Here is a 22,626-nt window from a genome sequence, read left to right as displayed (position 1 = left end):
GCAATGCTGTACAATCTTAGAAAAATTAAATGGGAAAGACTAGAGATCTCTTCAAGAAAATTAGAGATACCAAAGGAACATTTTATGCAAAGATGGGCTTGATAAAGGACAGAAATGGTATAGACCTAACAGAAGCAGAAGATATTAAGAAGAGATGGCAAGAATACACAGAAGAACTGTACAAAAAAGAGCTTCATGACCCAGATAATCACGATGGTGTGATCACTGACCTAGAGCTGGACATCCTGGAATGTGAAGTCAAGTGGGCCTTAGAAAGCATCACTATGAACAAAGCTAGTGGAGGTGATGGAATTCCAGTTGAGCTATTTCAAATCCTGAAAGATGATGCTGTGAAAGTGCTGCACTCAATATGCCAGCAAATTTGGAAAACTCAGCAGTGGCCACAGGACTGGAAAAGGTCAGTTTTCATTCCAATCCCAAAAAAAGGCAATGCCAAAGAATGCTCAAACTACCACACAATTGCACTCAAATCACACGCTAGTAAAGTAATACTCAAAATTCTCCAAGCCAGGCTTCAGCAATATGTGAACCGTGAACTTCCTGATGTTCAAGCTGGTTTTAAAAAAGGCAGAGGAACCAAAGATCAAATTGCCAACATCCGCTGGATCATGGAAAAAGCAAGAGAGTTCCAGGAAAACATCTACTTCTGCTTTATTGACTACGCTAAAGCCTTTGACTGTGTGGATCACAATAAACTGTGGAAAGTTTTTCAAGAGATGGGAATACCAGACCACCTGACTTGCCTCTTGAGAAATCTGTATTCAGGTCAGGAAGCAACAGCTAGAACTGGACATAGAACAACAGACTGGTTCCAAATCGGGAAATGAGTATGTCAAGTCTCTATGTTGTCATCCTGCTTATTTAACTTATATGCAGTGTACATCATGAGAAACACTGGGCTACATGAAACACAAGCTGGAACCAAGATTCCCATGAAAACATCAATAATGTCAGATATGCAAATGACACCACCCTTATGGCAGAAAGTGAAGAAGAACTAAAAAGCCTCTTGATGAAAGTGAAAGTGGAGACTGAAAAAAGTGGCTTAAAGCTCAACATTCAGAAAATGAAGATCATGACATCTGATCCCATCACTTCATGGCAAATAGATGGGGAAACAGTGGCAGATTTTATTTTTGGGGGCTCCAAAATCACCACAGATGGTGACAGCAGCCATGAAATTAAAAGATGCTTTCTCCTTGGAAGTAAAGTTATGACCAACTTAGACAGCATATTAAAAAGCAGAGACATTACTTTGCCAACAAAGGTCCATCTAGTCAAGGCTATGGTTTTTCAGTATACATGTATGGATGTGAGAGTTGGACTATAAAGAAAGCTGAGCACTGGTGGTGTTGGAGAAGACTCTTGAGAGTCCCTTGGACAGCAAGGGGATCCAAGCAGTCCATCCTAAAGGAAATCAGTCCTGAGTATTCATTGGAAAGACTGATGCTGGAGCTGAAACTCCAATGCTTTGGCCACCTGATGCGAAGAACTGACTCATTTGAAAAGACCCCGATGCTGGGAAAGATTGAAGGTGGGAGGAGAGGGGGACGACAGAGGATGAGAAGGTTGGATGGCATCATCAACTCAATGGACATGAATTGAACTCCAGGACAATTGGTGATGGATAGAGAGGCTGGTGTCCTGCAGTTCATGTGGCTTCAAAGAGTCGGATATGACTGAGCAACTGAACTGACTGTAACCTAAATTACATCATGTATAAAATGGGCAAAATAATGTTTACCTTTCATTGTTGTTGTGAAGACTTAATGAGTTAGATTATGGCTATAAACTGCTTAATACACCACTGGCTCCTAGAAGATATAAAAAGGATGATTATTATTTGTCACAGAGATATGTCAACCCTTTGTTAATTCATTTTCCTCCTTTTAGGCAAAGAGATCGTGAGCATTTTCCAGTGTTGCTTGCATCATGGTGAGGTTGTGTCACTGATGTCCAGCAAGCAGAAGTGACAGGCATCACTTCCAGACTTGGCCCATGGAAACTGCCCAAGTGGGATTTTTGCCATACTCCCTATCATGTCAACTTATATAGACAAGTTCAGCATCTTTATTATGATGTGTTGTAGTTGGCAGAGGTATAATGAAAAAATTTGGAAAAAACTCACTAATTAGGGTAGAACTATAGATCAAAAGCACCTATTTTAGATTATACATGAATTAAAAATAAAATACTATATATTGCCTATTTTTTGAGCTTTTGTTTTTGTTTGAGTTGCTAGTTTCCACTTTCACTAGTGTTATCTTAACTGAATATAGTGTCATTAGCAGACCTATTTACTGTATCCATTGTGTCAATAGAAAATAAAAACAATGGGATAACAACCTTTAATAGCACCAATGATATGCTGCTGGATGTCAGGTCCCAGAGTCTTCATAGATTACATTCCACATCATATATTTATTGATGAGAATCAGTAATAAGCAAAATTCACTTTGATTTACTTACATAGAAAGTAAACAATAAAATGATTTTAAGTAATCCAAAGGGTCAGCAGAGAAAACTTAGAGAACAGGGTCGGAATATGGAAAGAAACCAAGTGAAATTGATCTCAGACGACTTCTGCCTGCAGCAGCTAAGAGTGGGGCTTGGGTTCCCAGACAGAGATTGGGGTCGGGTGACTGTGGTGAAAACACTAGATCCTAGCTGCTAGATCAGTGGTCAGTGACCAGGGCCCAGGACCTTCAGCTTTGCAGAAAAGAATTTCCACATAGACAGAAATCAGTAAAGCAAGTAAATAAAATGTGCTTTTTATTTTTTTATCTTGTGTGCTTTTTTATTTTTATTTATTAAAGGAAAAAGAGAATAGTACATGTGGATAAACACATGGACAGACTCAGGGAGAGAGAGTTACAGAATTGCTTCCTCATTGCAGTTTGAATCTCTTTTACGGAGCATTTCTTCTGGGTTTCCTTTGGCTAATTGTTTCAGTTTGCCTGGTTCACAGTCCGTACTTGATATATCCAGGATCCTCCCATGTGTGAGCTTGCTTCTCTGAGCCAAGATGGATTTTACTGTAAAGTCATATAGGCAGGGAATATCCTTGATATAACTCCCCTTTGACTTCCAAGGAGCTTTTTTTCTGTGTATGTTTGGTCAGGGAGGTCTCCTGACTTCAAGAAAAGAAATGTGCGGTCTGGGCAGGTCCCAACCTCCTCCCTTAATTGTCTTCTATTTACGTCTTCCCTTGTGATTTCCTTGTGGCTCACCTGGTAAAGAATCTGCATGCAATGTGGGAGACCTGGGTTCAATCCCTGGGTTGGGAAGATCCCCTGGAGAAGGGAAAGAATTCCATGGACTGTATAACTGTATAGTTCATGGGATCGCAAAGAGTCAGACATGACTGAGCAACTTTTCACTTTCATTCATGTCTTGGAGTTTCAATCCACAGGGAATGAATCTCCAATTGCTTTACCCTGGATTAAGGGGCATCTACCTCCTGCCTTCAAACCAGGCATCCAAAAATCTACCCATTTTATACAATAGAAACAGTCTAAAGAGAATTCTTTCATTGGGTGTACGCCATTAGGTGGTTCATCATTCAGGGGACACAGACACCCATGCTGGACATCATCTCCGTGAAATGTTACAAGATTCTGTCAATGGCACTTGATCCAGACCAGTTGGGAACCTCTGCTTGACTGAGACAATGCCATAGTCCAATACATCAACTCCCAGCAGCTGAAGAGAATGAATACTGGCTCCCTTTAGCTTTGAGAGTGAAAGGCATAAACTTCTTTTTTTTCCAATTTCACATATTTGGAATTCTTGAAAGTAGAGGGGTAATTTAGTTTCTAGTTAAACGAAACCAAATAGAAGTTAATGCTGCACTTCACTATTTTAAACTCTAAATATTTATATACATCTTTCTTCCTCTTATATTCCCCAAAATATGCTCTGGCTTAACTAACTCTGGGGTAATAGGGCCTGGACTTCCCTTTTCCCTAGTGGGAAATACATAACGTTTCCATCAATATCGACATCAATATGCAGGAACTCTTTATTTATTTTTGGCAACATATAATCAAATATATTAAAGGTGAATTATACCAACAGTTTTTACACATGATATTGGGAAAGAAAGGAAAAAGGTGGAAATCAGTTGGAGACTACCTTCCTCATTCTACAATGAATCAATCAATCGAAGTTTGCATTACAGCATCCCTCCTCTTTCACATCCCCCCTTTCACATTTTCTTTTCCTCCAGCCACCACTTTAGTTAGTTGAGAGATCTTTTAATACACCTTATGATAAAAAATTGTATTCCCAAAGTAGATGTGACTATTGAAGCTGTGCTTTGGTCATCTATTAGCATGTCAGGTAAAATGAACTTAAGTAATTTCATCAGGGGTAAATTACTACTCTTCTGTGTCTGATTATAATGCATATGAGCCTCTAGGCATGATGATCATAATAGGTAATGCTTATACCATGTGTCAGGCACTGATCTGATAGCCTGTTTGGTGGGAATTGCTGTAATTTCCATTATACAGTTTTGGAATCATGCTGGAGAGTGAAGTTGTTTGCTACTCAAGATAATTAGTATCAGTTTTATACTTCAGTAACAGGAGAGTCAGTCTAGTCTTGCTAAAGAAAAAGCTATTGTTGAAACTATTCAGAGCCTACCTCTCTTTCTCACCCATCATAGTTCTTTTTGATATTAATTTCATTGGGAAAACACTGGATTTGCTGACTCCCATCCCCAAAGCAGTTGAAGCTGTTACACTTAGTAAGTAAGTTTCTACAGTGGTTAGAGTTATAATGCTGAGCATTTGCAAACCACATATTCTCACATTCTGAACCCACCCAGAAATGACCCTCTAATCCATCTTCCACCAAGTTTCTTACTATCAATAATTCATTCTTGTTCCTTCAAAACTCTTGATTATTTTCATAAAATTTACCTTTTTCCATGAATTGCTATAGTTTCTAACATGCCAATTTTCTTCCTGGAAAAGTAAAATACAAGATGCACTTCTTGACATTTGCCTCATGAGAAGTTTTAACATTTCTATTTTCTTGGTAACTGAGCACATTTTCTTTCTATGATACTTCTGAATGCTCTCACATAACACTTGCTCAGTTGTGTCTGACTCTTTGAGACCCCATGGACTGTAGCCTGCCAGGCTCCTCTATCCTTGGAATTTTCCAAGCCAGACTCCTGGAATGAGTTGGCATTTCCTACTCCAGGGGACCTTCCCAACACAGGGACTGAACTCACCTCTCTTGCATCTCCTGCATTGATGGGCAGATTCTTTACCACTGTGCTGCCAGGGAAGCCAGCTACATAATAGGCTACTGTTTGTGTTGCATGTGTATTTATTAAGTATATTTGCACCACTTTTCTAATCTATATTCAAATTGTTAAACAGAGCTCTCCGTGTGATTATGAAAGTGGATTGAAGGAAAATCAACAGTATGGCAAGAGTAGGCCAGATGATAGGATGAGCTCCATGACTATGAAATACGTATATGACTTTAATACCTACTCAGGCTCATTCCTCACATATACTTTCACTTGAAGATAGAACCTTGTTGCTTATAGGTAATTGATGGGTCCCAGAAGGAGATAACAACCAGTGATGGTTGCTTAGCATCCACAGTCCATTGTTTCCTTTCTATCAGAGTCTACTAGTTAATCAGAAGCTATTATTTAAATTAGTTTTTAAGATTCAGATTTATAAATGCTTCCTATATTTTCATAGTTGTTTTATTTTCTTTATTTATCTTTTGGCTGCACTGCATAGCATGTGGGATCTTAGTTCTGGCACTAGGGATCGAATCTGAGTCCCCTGCATTGGCAGTACAGAGTCTTAACCACTGGACCATCAAGGAAGCAACATGAGCTATTTTTTTAAAAGAATAATTCTATCTTCTGTGATTCTGAGCCTTGCTATAGGTTCTATATGATGTAACAAACAGCAGAAGATACTTTGAGCTTCAGGGAAACTGGTAACTTAGAATGACTTAGTGAAAGAGTTAATGATTTTGGAAACTTGTCCAGCCTATAGATCTTCTCTTGCTGTGTACTCTACTCAAGATTGAAAACTTTCAGGGTCAACATAAAAATGAGTATGAGCAGTGCAGCCAAAAGTAGCAGAAATTGATTCCAAAACCCATAAGTATTTAAAAATAATTATATAGAGAAATAAGTTATTTGCAAAACTTGCATGCCATTTCATGAAGGAAAAAAAAAAATACAAGTTTAAGTCCATCAGGTAATGAATGTTTTCATTATTTTGCTCATTTAGCTCCTAAACCAGTTTTTTATTTATAGTATATAGTTATCTTTTTAACTTTATCAAGTTTTCCTTCAAGGTAACCAAACTACCATATAAAGCCAGATGCAGGCCTTCTGCCAATTTGCTCCTAAAGTAAGGCAGGAGGTTTTTCAGTGTCTTAGCTCTGGGCTCCAAGGCTTAATATTGCCAAGATAGGTTTGGGATCAAACACACACTTTCTCACATTTCTACTGAACTCAGTTACTGCTATAAATGTAAGCTTTCCTCAAGTGGTATCACTGATCTCATAATTCTATAATTGTTTTCATTATAAGTTCAAGGACTTAATCCTCACACTCCATCTCCCTGTTAAACTATTCCAGTGTGACATTGCTATGGAGGCATATCTGGGTTCTTTTTTCATATATTGTAACTTTACACCCAAGGTGATGATACTAGGAGGTGGGGTCTCTGAGAAGTGATTAGTCCATGATGGTAAAAATCTCTGTAAATAGGATTAATGCCCTTACCAGAGAGACCCCAGAACTCCCCCAGGCCCTCTGCCATGTGAGAACACAGAAAGAAGGCACTGTTGGTCTCTCACCAGATACTGATCTGTCAGTGCCATGATCTTGAGCTTTTCAGTCTTCAAAACTATGAGAAATAAGTATTTATTGTTTGTGAGCCACCCAGTTTATGATATTTTTATACCAACCTGGATAGACTAAGGTACCCATGGAATCTTGAAATGTAATCAGCACTCTCACTTTTATTTTTTATTGTTACGTAGTATGTACCTTTGCTGTGGCTCAGTGTGCTCCTCCTAAACTCCATTGAAAACACATTGGTTCTGGTATACACACAGCTCTCTCTGGAGCCGAAGCAAAATGTTTATTTTTGCACCTTTCAGATACATTAGAATCAGGGGTTAGAGCTGACAAATACTTCATTGTTCCATCTAAATATCCCTCTGAATCTATAGTACTTGGTTTTGAATTTCAGCTTTATGAAGAATAAACTCTGTGAATGGTGTTTGTTTTTGTCAAAAATGTTCTGAGTTGATATTAAGTGAAATCAGAAACTATTCTGAGACAGACATGAAGAATACATTTTCCATTGAAAATTTAAAGAGTACACTGAAATTTAGGTCATGGTTATACAAATAACATACTGGGATTTTAATTAGAAATTTAATATGGTTATCTGTGCTATAAATTCTCAATTTAGAAATGAATTAAAATATTTTAAAGAGAAGATTCATAAAAAATCAAAAGTATAATTTTGGCTTGATTAAAGGGAACTTCTTTTAAAAAAATCCTGGATTGACCCATATGCTCATTTTGACTACTGCTGATTATCAAGATACTCTGCTTATATTGATTTATCTACCTTTTCACAGTTTCTGCTCATTTAAGAAGTTTCTTCAGTAGGTGAGAGGAGAGAAATTAAAACTCTAGGCAACCTTGTTTATTACTTACAGATTTATAATAGAATCAAATCCCTGAATGAGTTCTTACTACTTGCAGGTTTCATTAATTAAGGAATCATATACTTTTCTTTAATACATAATAATAATGTAATAATTGAAATATCAATAACTCAGATATGCAGATGACACCACCCTTATGGTAGAAAGTGAAGAAGGACTAAAGAGCCTCTTGATGAGAGTGAAAAAGTTGGCTTAAGCTCAACATTCAGAAAACAAAGATCATGGCATCTGGTCCCATAACTTCATGGCAAATAGATAGGGAAAACAGTGGTAGACTTTATTTTTTGGGGCTCCAAAATCATGGCAGATGTGACTGCAGCCATGAAATTAAAAGATGCTTGCTCCTTGGAAGGAAAGTTATGACTAACCTAGACAGCATATTAAAAAGCAGAGGCATAACTTTGCCAACAAAGGTCCATCTAGTCAAAGCTAGGTTTTTCCAGTAGTCATGTGTGGATGTGAGAGTTGGAATATGAAGAAAGCTGAGCACCAAAGAATTGATGCTTTTGAACTGTGGTGTTGGAGAAGACTCTTGAGAGTCCCTTGGACTGCAAGGAGATCCAACCAGTCCATCCTAAAGGAAATCAGTCCTAATTATTCATTGGAACAACTGATGCTGAGAAAGATTGAAGGCAGGAGAAGGGGACAACAGAGGATGAGACGGTCGGATGGAATCACTGACTCAATGGACACGAGTTTGAGTAAACTCTGGGAGTTAGTGATGGACAGGGAGGCCTGGCGTGTTGCAGTCCATGGGGTCGCAAAGAGTCGGACATGACTGAGCGACTGAAATGAATAATGTAATAATAGACAAAATAATTACTTTAATGGTAATTTAATATTATAGAACTTTCTAATAGCCCTATCCATGCATTAGGATCACTGAAATAATTGTTTATTATTTAAAGAATAATAATATATTATTATTGTTTATAAGTACAATAATAATTGTTTATATAATAATTGTTTATAAGTACAATCTGAATTAAAATCACTACATTTTGATGCACACAGAAAAGTGCCATTGCTCTAAAAAAATTAATCTTGAGGTTGTTCTTCATCCTTTTGTTGTTGTTATCTTTTTTTGTGTTTGGACATTAATACAGTAAAGACAATCAAAAGCTTTGCAGACTTGGTCATGGTTAGGAAACATTAATTTCAGTGTTTAATGGGAATTCAGTATGACCTGCTAATTAACAATATTCACTCGTATATATTTTTGTTGTTAGTTTTACTTTTACATTTGGAATTGTATCTATGAAGCATTACATTGCAATGCATTCTTTGAAAATACCTACATAAATATTCTTTATAGCATCTTTGTTTGCATTTCCTTCTATTGCATCAATCTATCCTTTCCCCTATTCCCTATACACTTTAAATTTATTCATCCTAAATGAACTGCAAAACCTATAAAATTATGAAGTGTTGCTATAGGAGACTTCTTTTAGGATCTTACTCAAATTGTGTTATTTTTTTTTACTATTCTCAAAAAGTTTTATCAACTTTAGGTATTCAGTAACTTCATCAATAAGCTAAATTTAAATATTTATCATGGTATTAATTTTGGTACTGCTGTGTGTTAAGTGGCTAAGGTTGGTGTCTGTGACTTGCTAGAGAAGTTGACTTCTTTTGATCTTCTAGACCACATCCAGTCTGAAGATCTTTATTATGATTAATTTAGTGGCTCTGGCTGAAAACTTTGAATTAAATTAGTTAATGAAAAATTAAAATATAAAGGTTACTGAAAATATACTGCCTTGTTTTTTACAAGGAGTTGAAGGAAATTTTGACACCTCACAATAGTTACTTTAAATGATGTGTCTTACAACTACTCAAATATATTCAAGTTTTTTGTGATGGTTCATTTTTGATAATGCAGTGGTTCTAGGGAGTTGTGATCATTGGCATTCTAAATTGATCTGTCAGGAGAAGGGGATGTAATATATACATTTTCCCCTTCAAATTTGCAATAGCCTGAGGCCATTCATTCTGTTTCAAAGTGTTAAACTTTGGGGAATTTTGTGCTTGCAATTAGCAAAAACGGAGAAGGCAATGGCACCCCACTCCAGTACTCTTGCCTGGAAAATCCCATGGACGGAGGAGCCTGGTGGGCTGCAGTCCATGGGGTCGCTAAGAGTCAGACATGACTGAGTGACTTCACTTTCACTTTTCACTTTCATGCATTGGAGAAGGAAATGGCAACCCACTCCAGTGTTCTTGCCTTGAGAATCCCAGGGACAGGGGAACCTGGTGGGCTGCCGTCTATGGGGTCACACAGAGTCAGACACGACTGAAGCAACTTAGCAGCAGCAGCAGCATTAGCAATTCTAGGCGAGTCTGAAAGACTTTATGCACTTTACAATCTCTGTAAATTATAAAGCTATAATGTGGAAAGTGTTCTAAGGTGAATCATAGCCTTTAGGGTTCAAAATAAAACCAGTACAACATAATGAAGTTAATTGAAGTATTAAGGGTTTTGTTGTTGTTGCTGTTGTTGTTTTTTTTACTGATTACATCACATGTATATCACATGTAAACATTAGGGGCATTTTTCCTTCCATATTCCAGTCCTTCCTTTCTGATGTGCTGAGAATGTAACCATCCTGACTCAGAGTACACATATCTGAACACCTAGGAATGGAGAAAATCCTTCTGGTAGATGAGAAATGATTTTGCTATGAAGTTTCTACCATATCTTCTGCCCTGTGATTATATTTTGTGGAATAATTTGGATGCTCTGCTTTAAAAAGAAAACAAAATCTGAACCAAAAGCTAATATACCAACACTTTTGAAATATCATTTCTAGAAGGTACTTTTTTCCAAAAGTTGTAATTTGGGAAGTGATATTGTTAACAGTTCAATGGTAACAACAAGAAAAACACTACAATCCAATAAAAATCCTACTTAGTGGGAGTGCAGTGTGAGGAGGGTATTTCTGGAAATACCCTCACAAATTTTATAAGCAAGATACCAGCCACTAATGTTTTCCACTAGAGGTTTGCACTTTCAAATCACTGTAGATTCCACTGTCTGCCTTTATGTTTCTGTTATAACAGAGACAACAACAACAACAAAAACAGCTATATGTACTTTCCAAGCAAGATGTTACACCATCAGTTCAGTTCAGTTGCTCAGTCGTGTCCGACTCTTTGCGACCCCATGAATCGCAGCATGCGAGGCCTCCCTGTCCATCACCAATTCCTGGAGTTCACTCAGACTCACATCCATTGAGTCAGTGATGCCATCCAGCCATCTCATCCTCTGTCGTCCCCTTCTCCTCCTGCCCCCAATCCCTCCCAGCATGCACCATAAATTACCCATACGTGTTTCTATGAGTATAGAAATTGTACTTAGCATGTTGAATTAATCCAAAAGAAATAGCTTTGCACAGATGGACTGTATATGAGTTCCGTGTCTTCTAAGAATCAAGTCTAAAACCTCATTATGAGTTAAAATGTGGATGGAGTGTTGTTCACTTCTAGAGTTCAGATTCTGTAAAAAGTACTCTCAATTACAAAGCAGGGGTTTGATGCTTATAAGATGACAGATTGAGTCCATAATATGTTATATTATGTTATAATATGTTAATTATAGTCCATAGTATGTTAATTATAGTTATAGCTAGCAATTGTAGGGTCTTTTCTCCAAGATAGAAAACACACTAACAAAAAAAGCACATAGCAATTGTCACGAAATTTTTAGTTATTGTTATGATTATTATCCTTAGCTGAGAGCTCTTTGTACTGTACCAAGTCTTGATGTTTATTCTATCTCTTTTCATTTTCCCATTTTTCATCAATTACACTAACTCATTCCTATTTCTCTTTCTTTCTCTCCCTCTCTTTTAATCCTACCATGTAGTTCTTAAAGTATAGCGTGAAAAATGGATTCACTGTGAAATTAAATAAACACAGATTTCAGGGCTCCACTTAAATGAACCCTTTCCAAAACCTTGAAAGGACCTTAGCGATGACTTGGTTTTGTTTATTTGCAAGTTCTTCACAATGCAATATTTTAGCTGAAGTCAGTTAAAAATACTGTCTCCTTCTACTCCAAGTTCCTTTTATTTTCTGTTGTCAGACTGAAATTTTTGTTTTTGATTAATGTAAGTGATGTTGAGTTGGAAATATATTTAATTTAAATTTAATGGGTTATATTTATGTGGTTCATGTAGGTATTGTTAGCTAGCCATCTTATTAATAGTATAGGAACAGCACCTATGAACATTTATACCAAGCACTGTGCCAATTCAGGAGACCTGGGTTCCATCACTGGGTTGGAAGATCCCTTGGAGAAGGGAAATGTTACCCACTCCAGTACTCTGGCCTGGAGAATTCCATGGACTGTATAGTCCATGGGGTTGCAAAGAGTCGGGCACGACTGAGCGACTTTCACTTGTGCCAATTAACCTAGGTTAGGACTCAAAAATTCATGATCTGAGGTGTGATTATAACAGTAGCCAGAAGTATGACTGCTGCTGCTGCTGTTGCTGCAGCTGCTGCTACTAAGTCGCTTCAGTCGCGTCCGACTCTCTGCGACCGAACAGACGGCGGCCCACCAGGCTTCTCTGTCCCTGGGATTCTCCAGGCAAGATTACTGAAGTGGGTTGCCATTTCCTTGTCCAATGTATGCCTGCACGCTAAGTCGCATCAGTCGTGTCTGACTCTGTGCCACCCGATGGACAGCAGCCCACCAGGCTTTCTTGTCCGTGGTATTCTCTAGGCAAGAGTACTGGAGTGGATTGCCATTGCCTTCTCCAGAAGTATGGCTAGTGAAGAAACAACAAGTTTGGACATGTTCAGAGACAGAAGTTCTGGAAAATTCTGTTATCATTGGACTTGTAAAGTAGTAAGTGAGTAATTCAGTTCTATAATGTTTCTAGTTAATTCAGAAGTTCTCTTTTTCATAGAGTTTCCCTGACTTACTAACATTTTTTTAAGTGAACATCTCATCAGTAATACAATTAGAAAGCTTAAATAAACGTATGTGTTGATAACGAAAGACCAATTTTGATCAATCCCCAAAGAGAAAAATATACATTATCTTTATATTTTAAATGTAAAATCAATATTGCAAAATCTTTTGAAAAAGCAATCATTATCCAGACAAAGAGTTGGGAGAATGAGAAGTGTCAGTTAAAAATTAATGTTCTTTTTCAATATTCTGTCTTTTCCATAGTGCTTCTGTCTTATTTGTGTATTTTCAGCTTCCTCAACAGCTAAGATATCTGGCCTTTTGGAACCCCTCTCCAGTATCAATAGCTTTATTGAGGATTGAGATTGGTAACCACTGGAGAACAGGTCCTTGAAGAAGCTGTAACACAAGAGACTCTGTCTTTGATTTTTAATTTGATTACAGTGGTCAGCATATTATGCATGAAGTTCAACTGAAACTGAAATTAGATAATTACATTTGTTCTCCCCAATTCACCTTAGTTCATTCTATTCCCAACCATTGTTTTAAACAGCAATACCTAATTTCAGTGTGGAAATACTCTCTCTAGAAGCACTGACTGTAGACATTTTGAAAGTCTTTGTGTTCCAGATCTCAGTGTCCTATAAATATTTCCCTAAAACCAATTAGATAAGTCTTGTGTCTATCATGTCATAGGAGATGTAAGAGTATATAATCATAGACTGGGAAATTTTGTGGTCTGAAGTCCCATGTCTTTGCCTTTTCTCTTTCTTTTCATTTAGATGTTGACCTAAAAAGGTATGGATCATTTTTAAATGTGATTTCAGCTCAGCTAACAGCATAAACTTGGGACTTGGAAAATTATTTTTGTTAGTTCTGATAATAAAATATTTAAGAATGCTGACAGACTGCTAGGTGCAAATCTGCATTAAATCTGTCTTCACTGAGTTTGTTTTAAGAAGATACAGTACTGCATATGAAATGTAGGATTGTAGAATCCAAATAATCCAACTTATGTCAAAACTAAACAAATCATCTACTATGGTTCTAAGAAAGTAGCAATAATAATTGCCTGTCTAGAGAACATTATCTGTAGCAACTGGTGAACAAAATTCTACAAATACATTAGCATGCAAGGATATATATTGCAATGTGTAGATTCTGCTTACTCTCAGTCCCCAGGTTTTTAAAACTTCTTTGATAACCTAATACACCAATTTGAGACATGCATTTACTGACTAAGGAATTTCAGGCTTCAGAAATGCTGGTCTGCAAACTTTCCAATCCTTCTTACTCTTGCATTAATTACTGCAAACTCATAGGCTGAGTTAAACAGGGCTCACTGGCAGTTGCATCAGGTACAGTATACTTGCTATCTATTCTATAACGGAAAAGCTGAATGCAGAAACTCAGAAAGAGGGATGTTATAAATATCTCCTTCACCATTCCTCTCGAATAGGTTAAAGCTGTAGGGGCAGAAAAGAGAGTAAACTTCAGTTAGAGAAATCATCTTCTTATTAAAAATCTGACGACTAGAAATGTGGGGTCCATTTTGGACTTTCCTTCTCAAAATCATCCTCAGAGATTTGGACAGGATCCAAAACAGAATAATGAGAATTATTAAGCAAGGGAAAAGCTGGCATTCTTCTGCTATAGTAGACTTGTATGTAATTACATCCAACACCCATCCATATCTACTGACAGCTGCATTTTACTTTAGCTGAAAGAATGGGAATTGAGTGGGAATTTTAGTTAATATAACCTCAAGATGTTTTTGCTTGGTAAGAATGAAAACTAATTTAACCATGTGTAAAAAATATGAGAATCATAATATATGGTAGTTGCTTTTAGGGTTGCATTCTTGATACGTATAGAATGAGGGGTGTCAAACTAGAAACAATCAAATTTGAAGAATATACCACAAAGCAGTTAAACTAGCATCTTCTTTGATGAAAGTGAAAGTCATTCCATTTTGTCAGATTCTTTATCACCCCATGGACTATACAGTCCATGAAATTCTCCAGGTCAGAATTCAGGAGTATGTAGCCGTTCTCTTCTCCAGCAGATCTTCATGACCCAGGAATCCAACCAGGGTCTCCTACATTGAAGGCAGATTCTTTACCAGCTGAGCTACCAGGGAAGCCCTTTTTAGACACTGTACCTTTTACTCATTAGTTTTTGTTTTCTGACTAATTCACATGGTATAAGGATCCTTTTGATACCTCTGGTCTTCTTGATGTTGAAGATCATGGCTGATTGTGTCTGAAAATTTGCATATGGGTATTATTTATTTCATTACCCTTGTCATCCTTGACACCCTTGAGTCAGGAGCATCAGTGTCTTAGCCACTGGCAGAGATGGAGTTTTCCTACACACTTACAGCATCAGAGTGGCTCTAGTCTTACAGAGAAATTTCAGAGAATAAGTAAAGTAATTGATAGCTCTGATTTGGCAGTGTATTTTTCCAATAGGCATTTGATTTCATTTAATTCTAATCAACTGGTTGTTTTGTAAACTCAGGGGCAGGCATTGTGCTAAGAGAATAAAACACAATCCTGCCTTCAAGCAGATCATATCCTACTATATACAACAGGCAAAATCATCAAAAGTAGAATTGACCTTAAAGAAGAAATTTACTCCAGGTGTTCTGAGAGCAACCAGTTATGTACATCTCACTTAGCCTGGGTACACACACACAGAAGTCGCTCAGTTGTGTCTGACTCTTTGCGACCCCATGGATTGTAGCCCACCAGGCTCCTTGGTCCATGGGATTTTCCAGACATGAATACTGGAGTGGGTTGCCATTTGTAAATCAAAGACAAATTCCTTGAGTGGATAATAGATGGACTTAGTCTTGAAAGATGAGTAGGAATTAGGGAATGAGAGCTAGAGGAGAAATCCAGACAGAGAGCAACATGTACAGATGTCAACCAGCTTGAGGAATCATGATTTGCAGAAAGAAGTGTGTATAGTTTGACTTGGCACATATAGATGGTAAATAGAGAACATTTTATGGAGAGATCCTGCACTAATTTGGAAAATTGGACTTTACACCAAAACAATAGGGGACCATAGATGGACTTTAGGAGGAAAAAAGAGAAAGGTCACAATAAGACTTTTATTTTAAATGTTTCACTTTGAATATTTATGGAAAATGGATAAAAGAAATTTGAAGTGAAATTGTTACGATGGCCCAGAGGTAAAGAATCTGCCTGCCAATTCAGGAGATGTGGATTTCATTCCTGGGTCAGGAAGATTCCCTGGAGAAGAAAATGGCTACCCACTCCAGTATTCTTGCCTGGGAAATCCCATGGACAGATGAGCCTGGTAGGCTACAGTCTGTGGGGTCACAAAAAATTCAGACAAGACTTACTGGCAAAAAGCAAAACAAAAAGTTAAAATAAAGGAGACAAAGGCGTTAAGTGACAATATCCTTGATTAAATACCATATGATCCTTTTAAAAAATTGATTGAGGATAACAATTGGTTGAGGATAGGTTGCAATTCTGGATGTGCCATTCATTAACTATATTCTTTTCAGTCCGTCAGTTCAGTCACTCAGCCATCTCCAACTCTTTGTGACCCCATGGACTACAGCAGCCAGGCTTCCCTCTCTATCACCAACTCCTGGAACTTGCTCAAACTCATGTCCATTGAGTCGGTGATGCCATCCAATCATCTTATCTTCTGTTGTCCCCTTCTCCTCCCGCCGTCAATCTTTCCCAGCATCAGGGTCTTTTCAAATGAGTCAGTTCTTCACATCAGGTGGCCAAAGTATTGGCGCTTCAGCTTCAGCATCAGTCCCTCCAATGAATATTCAGGACTGATTTCTTTTAGGATGGACTGGTTGGATCTCTTCACAGTCCAAGTGGCTCTCAAGAGTCTTCTCCAACACCACAGTTCAAAAACATCAATTCTTCGGCACTCAAACCTCTTTAGACTCAGCTTCTGCTTTCTTTAAATTTTTGAGGGATTAAATACAGCAATATACGTAATGTTGATATAATGACTGGATTATATTATGCAATAAATTAATTTAAGAAATCCATTTAAATTATTATTTCCAATGACAGTAGCAATAATGGTTAAAAATAACACTTATGAGTAGTTTTTCAAATATTGTGGTAAAATGTCAAACAAACCTAGAAGTAATGTTTCTGAAGAGAATTTTACCAAGATGATCCCTTAAGTAAAAACACAAGCAAAAAAAATTATTATCAAAACTCATAACCACAAAAAGTGGGCTTTCTGGGTGGAGCTATTGTAAAGAACCACCTGCCAATGCAGGAGACATAAAAGACATAAGTTCAATCCCTGGATTGGGAAGATCCCCTGGAGAAGGGCATGGCAACACACTTAGTATTTTTTTTTTTATTCATTTATTTTAACTGTTCACTAATTGCTTTATAGTATTTTGGTGTTTTTTTTTTTTTTTTTCCATATATTGACATGAATCAACCAGGGATGTACATGTGTCCTCCATCCCGAACCCCCCTCTCACCTCCTTCCCCACCGCATCCCTATTATTCAGCTATTAAAAAGAACACATTTGAATCAGTTCTAAGGAGGTGGATAAAACTGGAGCAGAGTGAAGTAAGTCAGAAAGAAAAACACCAATACAGTATATTAACCCATATATACGGAATTTAGAAAGATGATAACGATGACCCTATATGCAACACACTTAGTATTCTTGCCTGGAGAATCCCATGGACAGAGGAGCCTGGCCAGCTATAGTACATAGGATCACAAAGAGTCGGACATGAGTGAAACGAGTCAGCACGCACAACCACAAGAATTACAACAGCAACAACCAAAATCAGCCACAACTAGAATGAATTTGATTCTTTCTTTGTCATGACATAGAACGAAACCAAGATTTGAGACAATTTGCCTAACTATTTATATATGTTACATCATCACAAACAGCTTATATTCTTGTGTCATTGTTCCTTGCAAATTTGGCTAAAAATACAAAAGTAAAAAATCCAGAAGTAGCAGGAAGCAAAATCATAATTTTTAGGGGAAACAGAGAGAAAAGAACTTAAGAGAGAGAGAGAGGCAGGGAAGTGAAAGGAGGGTATGAGTAGATAGACAAATAAGAATCAGGGAGAAGAGATCCATAAATTCTCTAAACATTTACTTAGAATGATGCACTACTGTTTGGGGCATAATGAATCTTTTTAACAACATTGTAAAATATAGAGGATTGTTACTCTTTCATTGATTGGGAAACAAACTCTAGAAGAATAAGTTAATTGTGAAGACTGAAGTTCACCCAACTGTGAGGCAGTTGTGGTCAAAAACAAAGAAAATAATAATAAAGGAACCAAAAAATGACTCCAGGATGGATCTGAATCTGAAGTGGTAGAGATTCTTCTAAGTGGTTTGATGTGGCTTAACCACCTATGTGGGCAAAAAGTGCTGTGGGGCAAATATTCTGTTTGATAAATGTATTCTGCTAGCATGCTTATTGAAGTATCTAGTAATCAGAGGTAAATGCCTTGATTAATAGTCAATTAAAAATCATTTAAGAAATGGGAGATACTTGATAAATTGTTGCTGTTGACTGAACCTGTATATACCACAATATAATTTATTTTAAATGATTGCTTAGGTGCATTAGGTCAGGTAGGAAAAATAGTTGATTTCCATAGGGTAAAACATTACTCAACAGAAAACTGTTCAGTGAGGAATCACTGAAGACTATGGTAAATGAATATAGGATTTTATAATCTGTACATTAAGACAAAAGACAAAAAAAAAAAAAATTGCCAGAGGCAGTTGGCAAAGAAATTACATCTGGGTGCAGTAAAGAGAATCCTAAGAGGAAAAGGTTCATTCACTGAGTGAGCTCTTTAGGGGAGCTATTATTTGATTAAGCAAGCTATTTGTTTTAAATAGAGCATGCTCTAGGACTAGTTTAATCCTGGCCCTGAAGGCTATTTTAATGGGGATTGAGGATTGCTTAGGCAAAACATTCCTGATTTTTTGATCACAGCAAATTTAATCACAGCGATAAACCCCTTTACTATAAACCAGTAGCTCCTGATCAACTTAAGGCAACATGAACAAGGGAAGTTAAGAACTATAAAGTCTAATCTGATCCTAGGTAGCCTTTCATTGTTTCTCCTTCCAGAAGCTTTTAAGTGAACCTAATTTATTGAAGAATGAAAGAATCTCAGAGGTAATAGAAAAATAATATTGGATTTATGTGAGACCTGCTGAGAAAGACACATCAACAGGGAAAGAAAGAAAGTAAAATCAGGGATCTCTTTTAGATCGACATGGTACCTTTGGAACTTACAATTAAAGCATTCCTTGGGTCCCCAAATCTCTAGCCACTTGCCTTCTTCTCTTCCTCTTTTAGAGTTTTCATGTTTGTTTTATCTACTATTAGCATAAGATTTAATTTCTATGATTTTTAGTGGTACTTAGTGGGAAAACTGGGAGAAGGCAATGGCACCCTACTCCAGTACTGTTGCCTGGAAAATCCCATGGATGAAGGAGCCTGGTAGGCTGCAGTCCATGAGGTCGCTAAGAGTCAGACACGACTGAGCGACTTCACTTTCACTTTCCACTTTCATGCATTGGAGAAGGAAATGGCAACCCACTCCAGTGTTCTTGCCTGGAGAATCCCATGGATGGAGAAGCCTGGTAGGCTACAGTCCTTGGGGTCACGCAAAGTTGGACACGACTTAAGCGACTTAGCAGTAGCAGCAGTGGGAAAACTCAGGGAGTTGGTGATGGACAGGGAGGTCTGGCATGCTCTAGTTCATGGGGTTGTGAAGTGTCAGACACCACTGAGTGACTGAACTGACCTGAACTGAGAGGGAAGAATAAAATAAGGGTTTCAACTCCATTTTCATAGAAATGGAGTCTATATTGGCTTATTTTTTTGGGGGGGTGGGGGTTATTTTTAAACATCCCAGCTGAAATACACAATCGACAACAAAGATCTAATTGTTCATAAATACAAAGAAAAATTGGCAACATGCAATGTAAGATGAAAAGTGAAAGTTACATCTGACTCTTTGGGACCCCATGAAATATACAGGCCTCGGAATTCTCCAGGCCAGAATACTGGAGTGGGTAGCCTTTCCCTTCTCCAGGGGATCTTCCCAGCCTAGGGATTGAACCTAGGTCTCCTGCATTGCAGGCGGATTCTTCACCAATTGAACTATGAGGGAAACCCAGTGTAAGATAAAGTAAGTGAGTATTCAATTACTTCTATATTATACATGTTAAATAATTTTATTATAATTGAATCAGTGGATAAATGAATGAGAGTATTCAACCAGGGTTCCTTGGTGGCTCAGTGTTAAAGAATCCACCTGCCAATGCAGGGGATGTGGGTTTGATCCCTGGGTTGAGAAGACCCTATGGAGAAGGAAATGGCAACCTATTGCAGTATTCTTGCCTGGGAAATGTCAAGGTCAGAGGAGCCTGGCTGGCTACAATCCATGCAGTCACAAAAGAGTCAGATAGGACTTAGTGACTAAACAATAACAGTTCAACAATTCCTATGTAATGAATATTATCAGCAAAGAAAAATATGAAGAATTAGTTCAAGATTTTATCTTCTGGGACCATACTATGTTTTAAGGACACATTAAACAGCAACAAGGATTATTTACACCTCTGGATTCAGACATCACTATGTCCCACCTCACATCATTTCAGCACATCTTTTACATTATTTCTTACTTTATTTAGCAAGCAGCTTGTCACAGTTGTAACTGACAGCAGCTTGAATCACAACTTCATACATCTTTCCCCAAATTCCTTTGACAGCTGCCATAGCCTGTCCAGGTTTCAATCACATGTGTCTTGGTAGTTCTAGGGAACACTGTGCAGCAATCCTTGAACAATTGATGCTAGTGGCCAAATAATGCACTTTTCCCTCTCTTTTTGCTTCTATGAATCGTTATTCTTGCTCTAGACAGTTCCTCAAAAGGTCAGCAAGATTGAGTCTCGGTTGCCTACTGTTTGACTAAATACTTATAGACTTTTCCTCGTATCTGTTTTACTGTCCCCACTCTCCAACTTCTGTCTTTGAAACTCCTACAAAATCAGTCCTTGTCTACGGCTCACCTTGCCAGTGGCAACCAGGTCTGAGACACATATTTTACATGAGAAAAAATAACGGAGCAAGATTATGTTTCACCTATAGAAAGCAGTGTGTAAAATAGAGTTAGGAAAGTTTGTCATATCTGCTAAGTTGGGACTCAACAGCTATTTAGATTCTACCAGCTATCAGAATGAAAATATTCACCCAGGATATAAAATGACAGTAAGATATTTTATAGATGTAGGACAATTGACTTCTTAAGTGGGAAGGCAGAAATTAAATATGTAAATTTGGTAAATAGAGCAATAATGTCAGATCCAAGTTTACATTCAGAAGAGTAAAGAAGATGAAATTGAATTTCTTTAATAAACTTGAGAAAGAGGTAGAAAAGGAGAAATTAAATAAGGTATCTGAGAAAAGATATTAGATAATACCTGAATATAAAAACTAAATATATATTGTTATAGTACTAAAACATAGAGATAGCATATGGATTTCAGTATACTGTATAACATTTTTACTAGGCTTCCCAAGATACAGTGAGAACATTGAGAATTCCACACTGAGGAACTGAGAAACTCTATATTGATTAAAATACTTGCAAGTATTTAAACAATGATTGTTGAAAACATTTATTTTTCATCCCCAAACATTGTTGCAGTAAGTTTTTGTCTTTTTTGTTAAAAATACAACTATTGTTAAACCAAATACAACTATCCCCTACTCTCTGAAGAAGAATGTTCCTTTGAAACCTTTCCTAAGCCACAATGGAGTAAAGGAAAAAAGCAAGTATATCTAGAACACATCTTGCTAAGAGTGTCACAAAATTAATCGAGATGAAGCATAGATGCTCACAGACACAGTTCAAAGCTGTGGTGACTGGATGCCAAGACTCAGAGTGTGGTTCCTGGGGAAGGAACCCGGTGGTGCCACTCTCATGGCTTGAGATGTACACGGCCTTTGTAATGGCTCACTGCCAAACAAACACTTAATGCTACTTTAGTTTTTTACCTTTTTTTTTTTCTTTTCATAAAAGTGAATATTCTCTTCAGATTTTTTGGTTAGCAAACAGAGGTGCTAATGTAGGTCTTTTGCAAAAGTGAAATGCATGAAGTAAAATTTGCAAAATGAGGGATACTTGCAATTATTTCAGTCATTACAATTCATGAAACTGTCAAACTTTAAGTTGTTCTGTGAGAGTAGAGTCAGTCAAAAATGTTAACTTGTGAAATCTCTTGTTTGAGACACAGTGCTACTTTTTAAAGAGATAACTATAGAAAGTCGAGTAACATTTCTAAGATACTTTCCTCCTGCCACCAATTGTCCCTTCAGAAAGGTTTTATTACCAAAAAAGAGGTTTTATTACGGATGAAGATACTAACGAAATGGGCTGTCAAAGCTTCAGTTAAACAATACCTAATTTTGAGGTATTGTTTCTGTATGTGTACTTATATTGTTAACTCTCCAAAGTACAAAACTATTTTCTAATCTACTCTATATGGCAGAAATATAAATGCCTTTCCTTTTTTAACACTTAAGTTTTAAAAATAAAATTGTCTAGGACGTTAGAAATAATTGCATGGGTATGAATTTTTTCAGTAAGTTATTATACTAAGACATATTGGATAGGAAAACTGATTTTTATGTGAATAGAAATGAGAGAGTAACAATTTTTAGAAACAAGTTTTAAAAGGAAAAGAAAAGCAAAAGGTGATAGGTATTTCTGTATTCTTGTTGCCTATTTCTCTCTCCGTTTCCTTCTTTTTGTGTTAAAAATCAAAAGTGTTCTATAAGATGCTGAATGCCAGCAACTGTTGGCTAGAACAGCTAACAGTTCTAGCTCTGCTAGAATTCTAGCAGGTCCAATTCTAGCTCTGCTCCTGAG

This window comes from Bubalus bubalis, chromosome 7 (assembly GCF_019923935.1).
Source record: "Bubalus bubalis isolate 160015118507 breed Murrah chromosome 7, NDDB_SH_1, whole genome shotgun sequence".
NCBI lineage: Eukaryota > Metazoa > Chordata > Mammalia > Artiodactyla > Bovidae > Bubalus > Bubalus bubalis.
Note: the sequence above shows the minus strand (reverse complement) of the source record.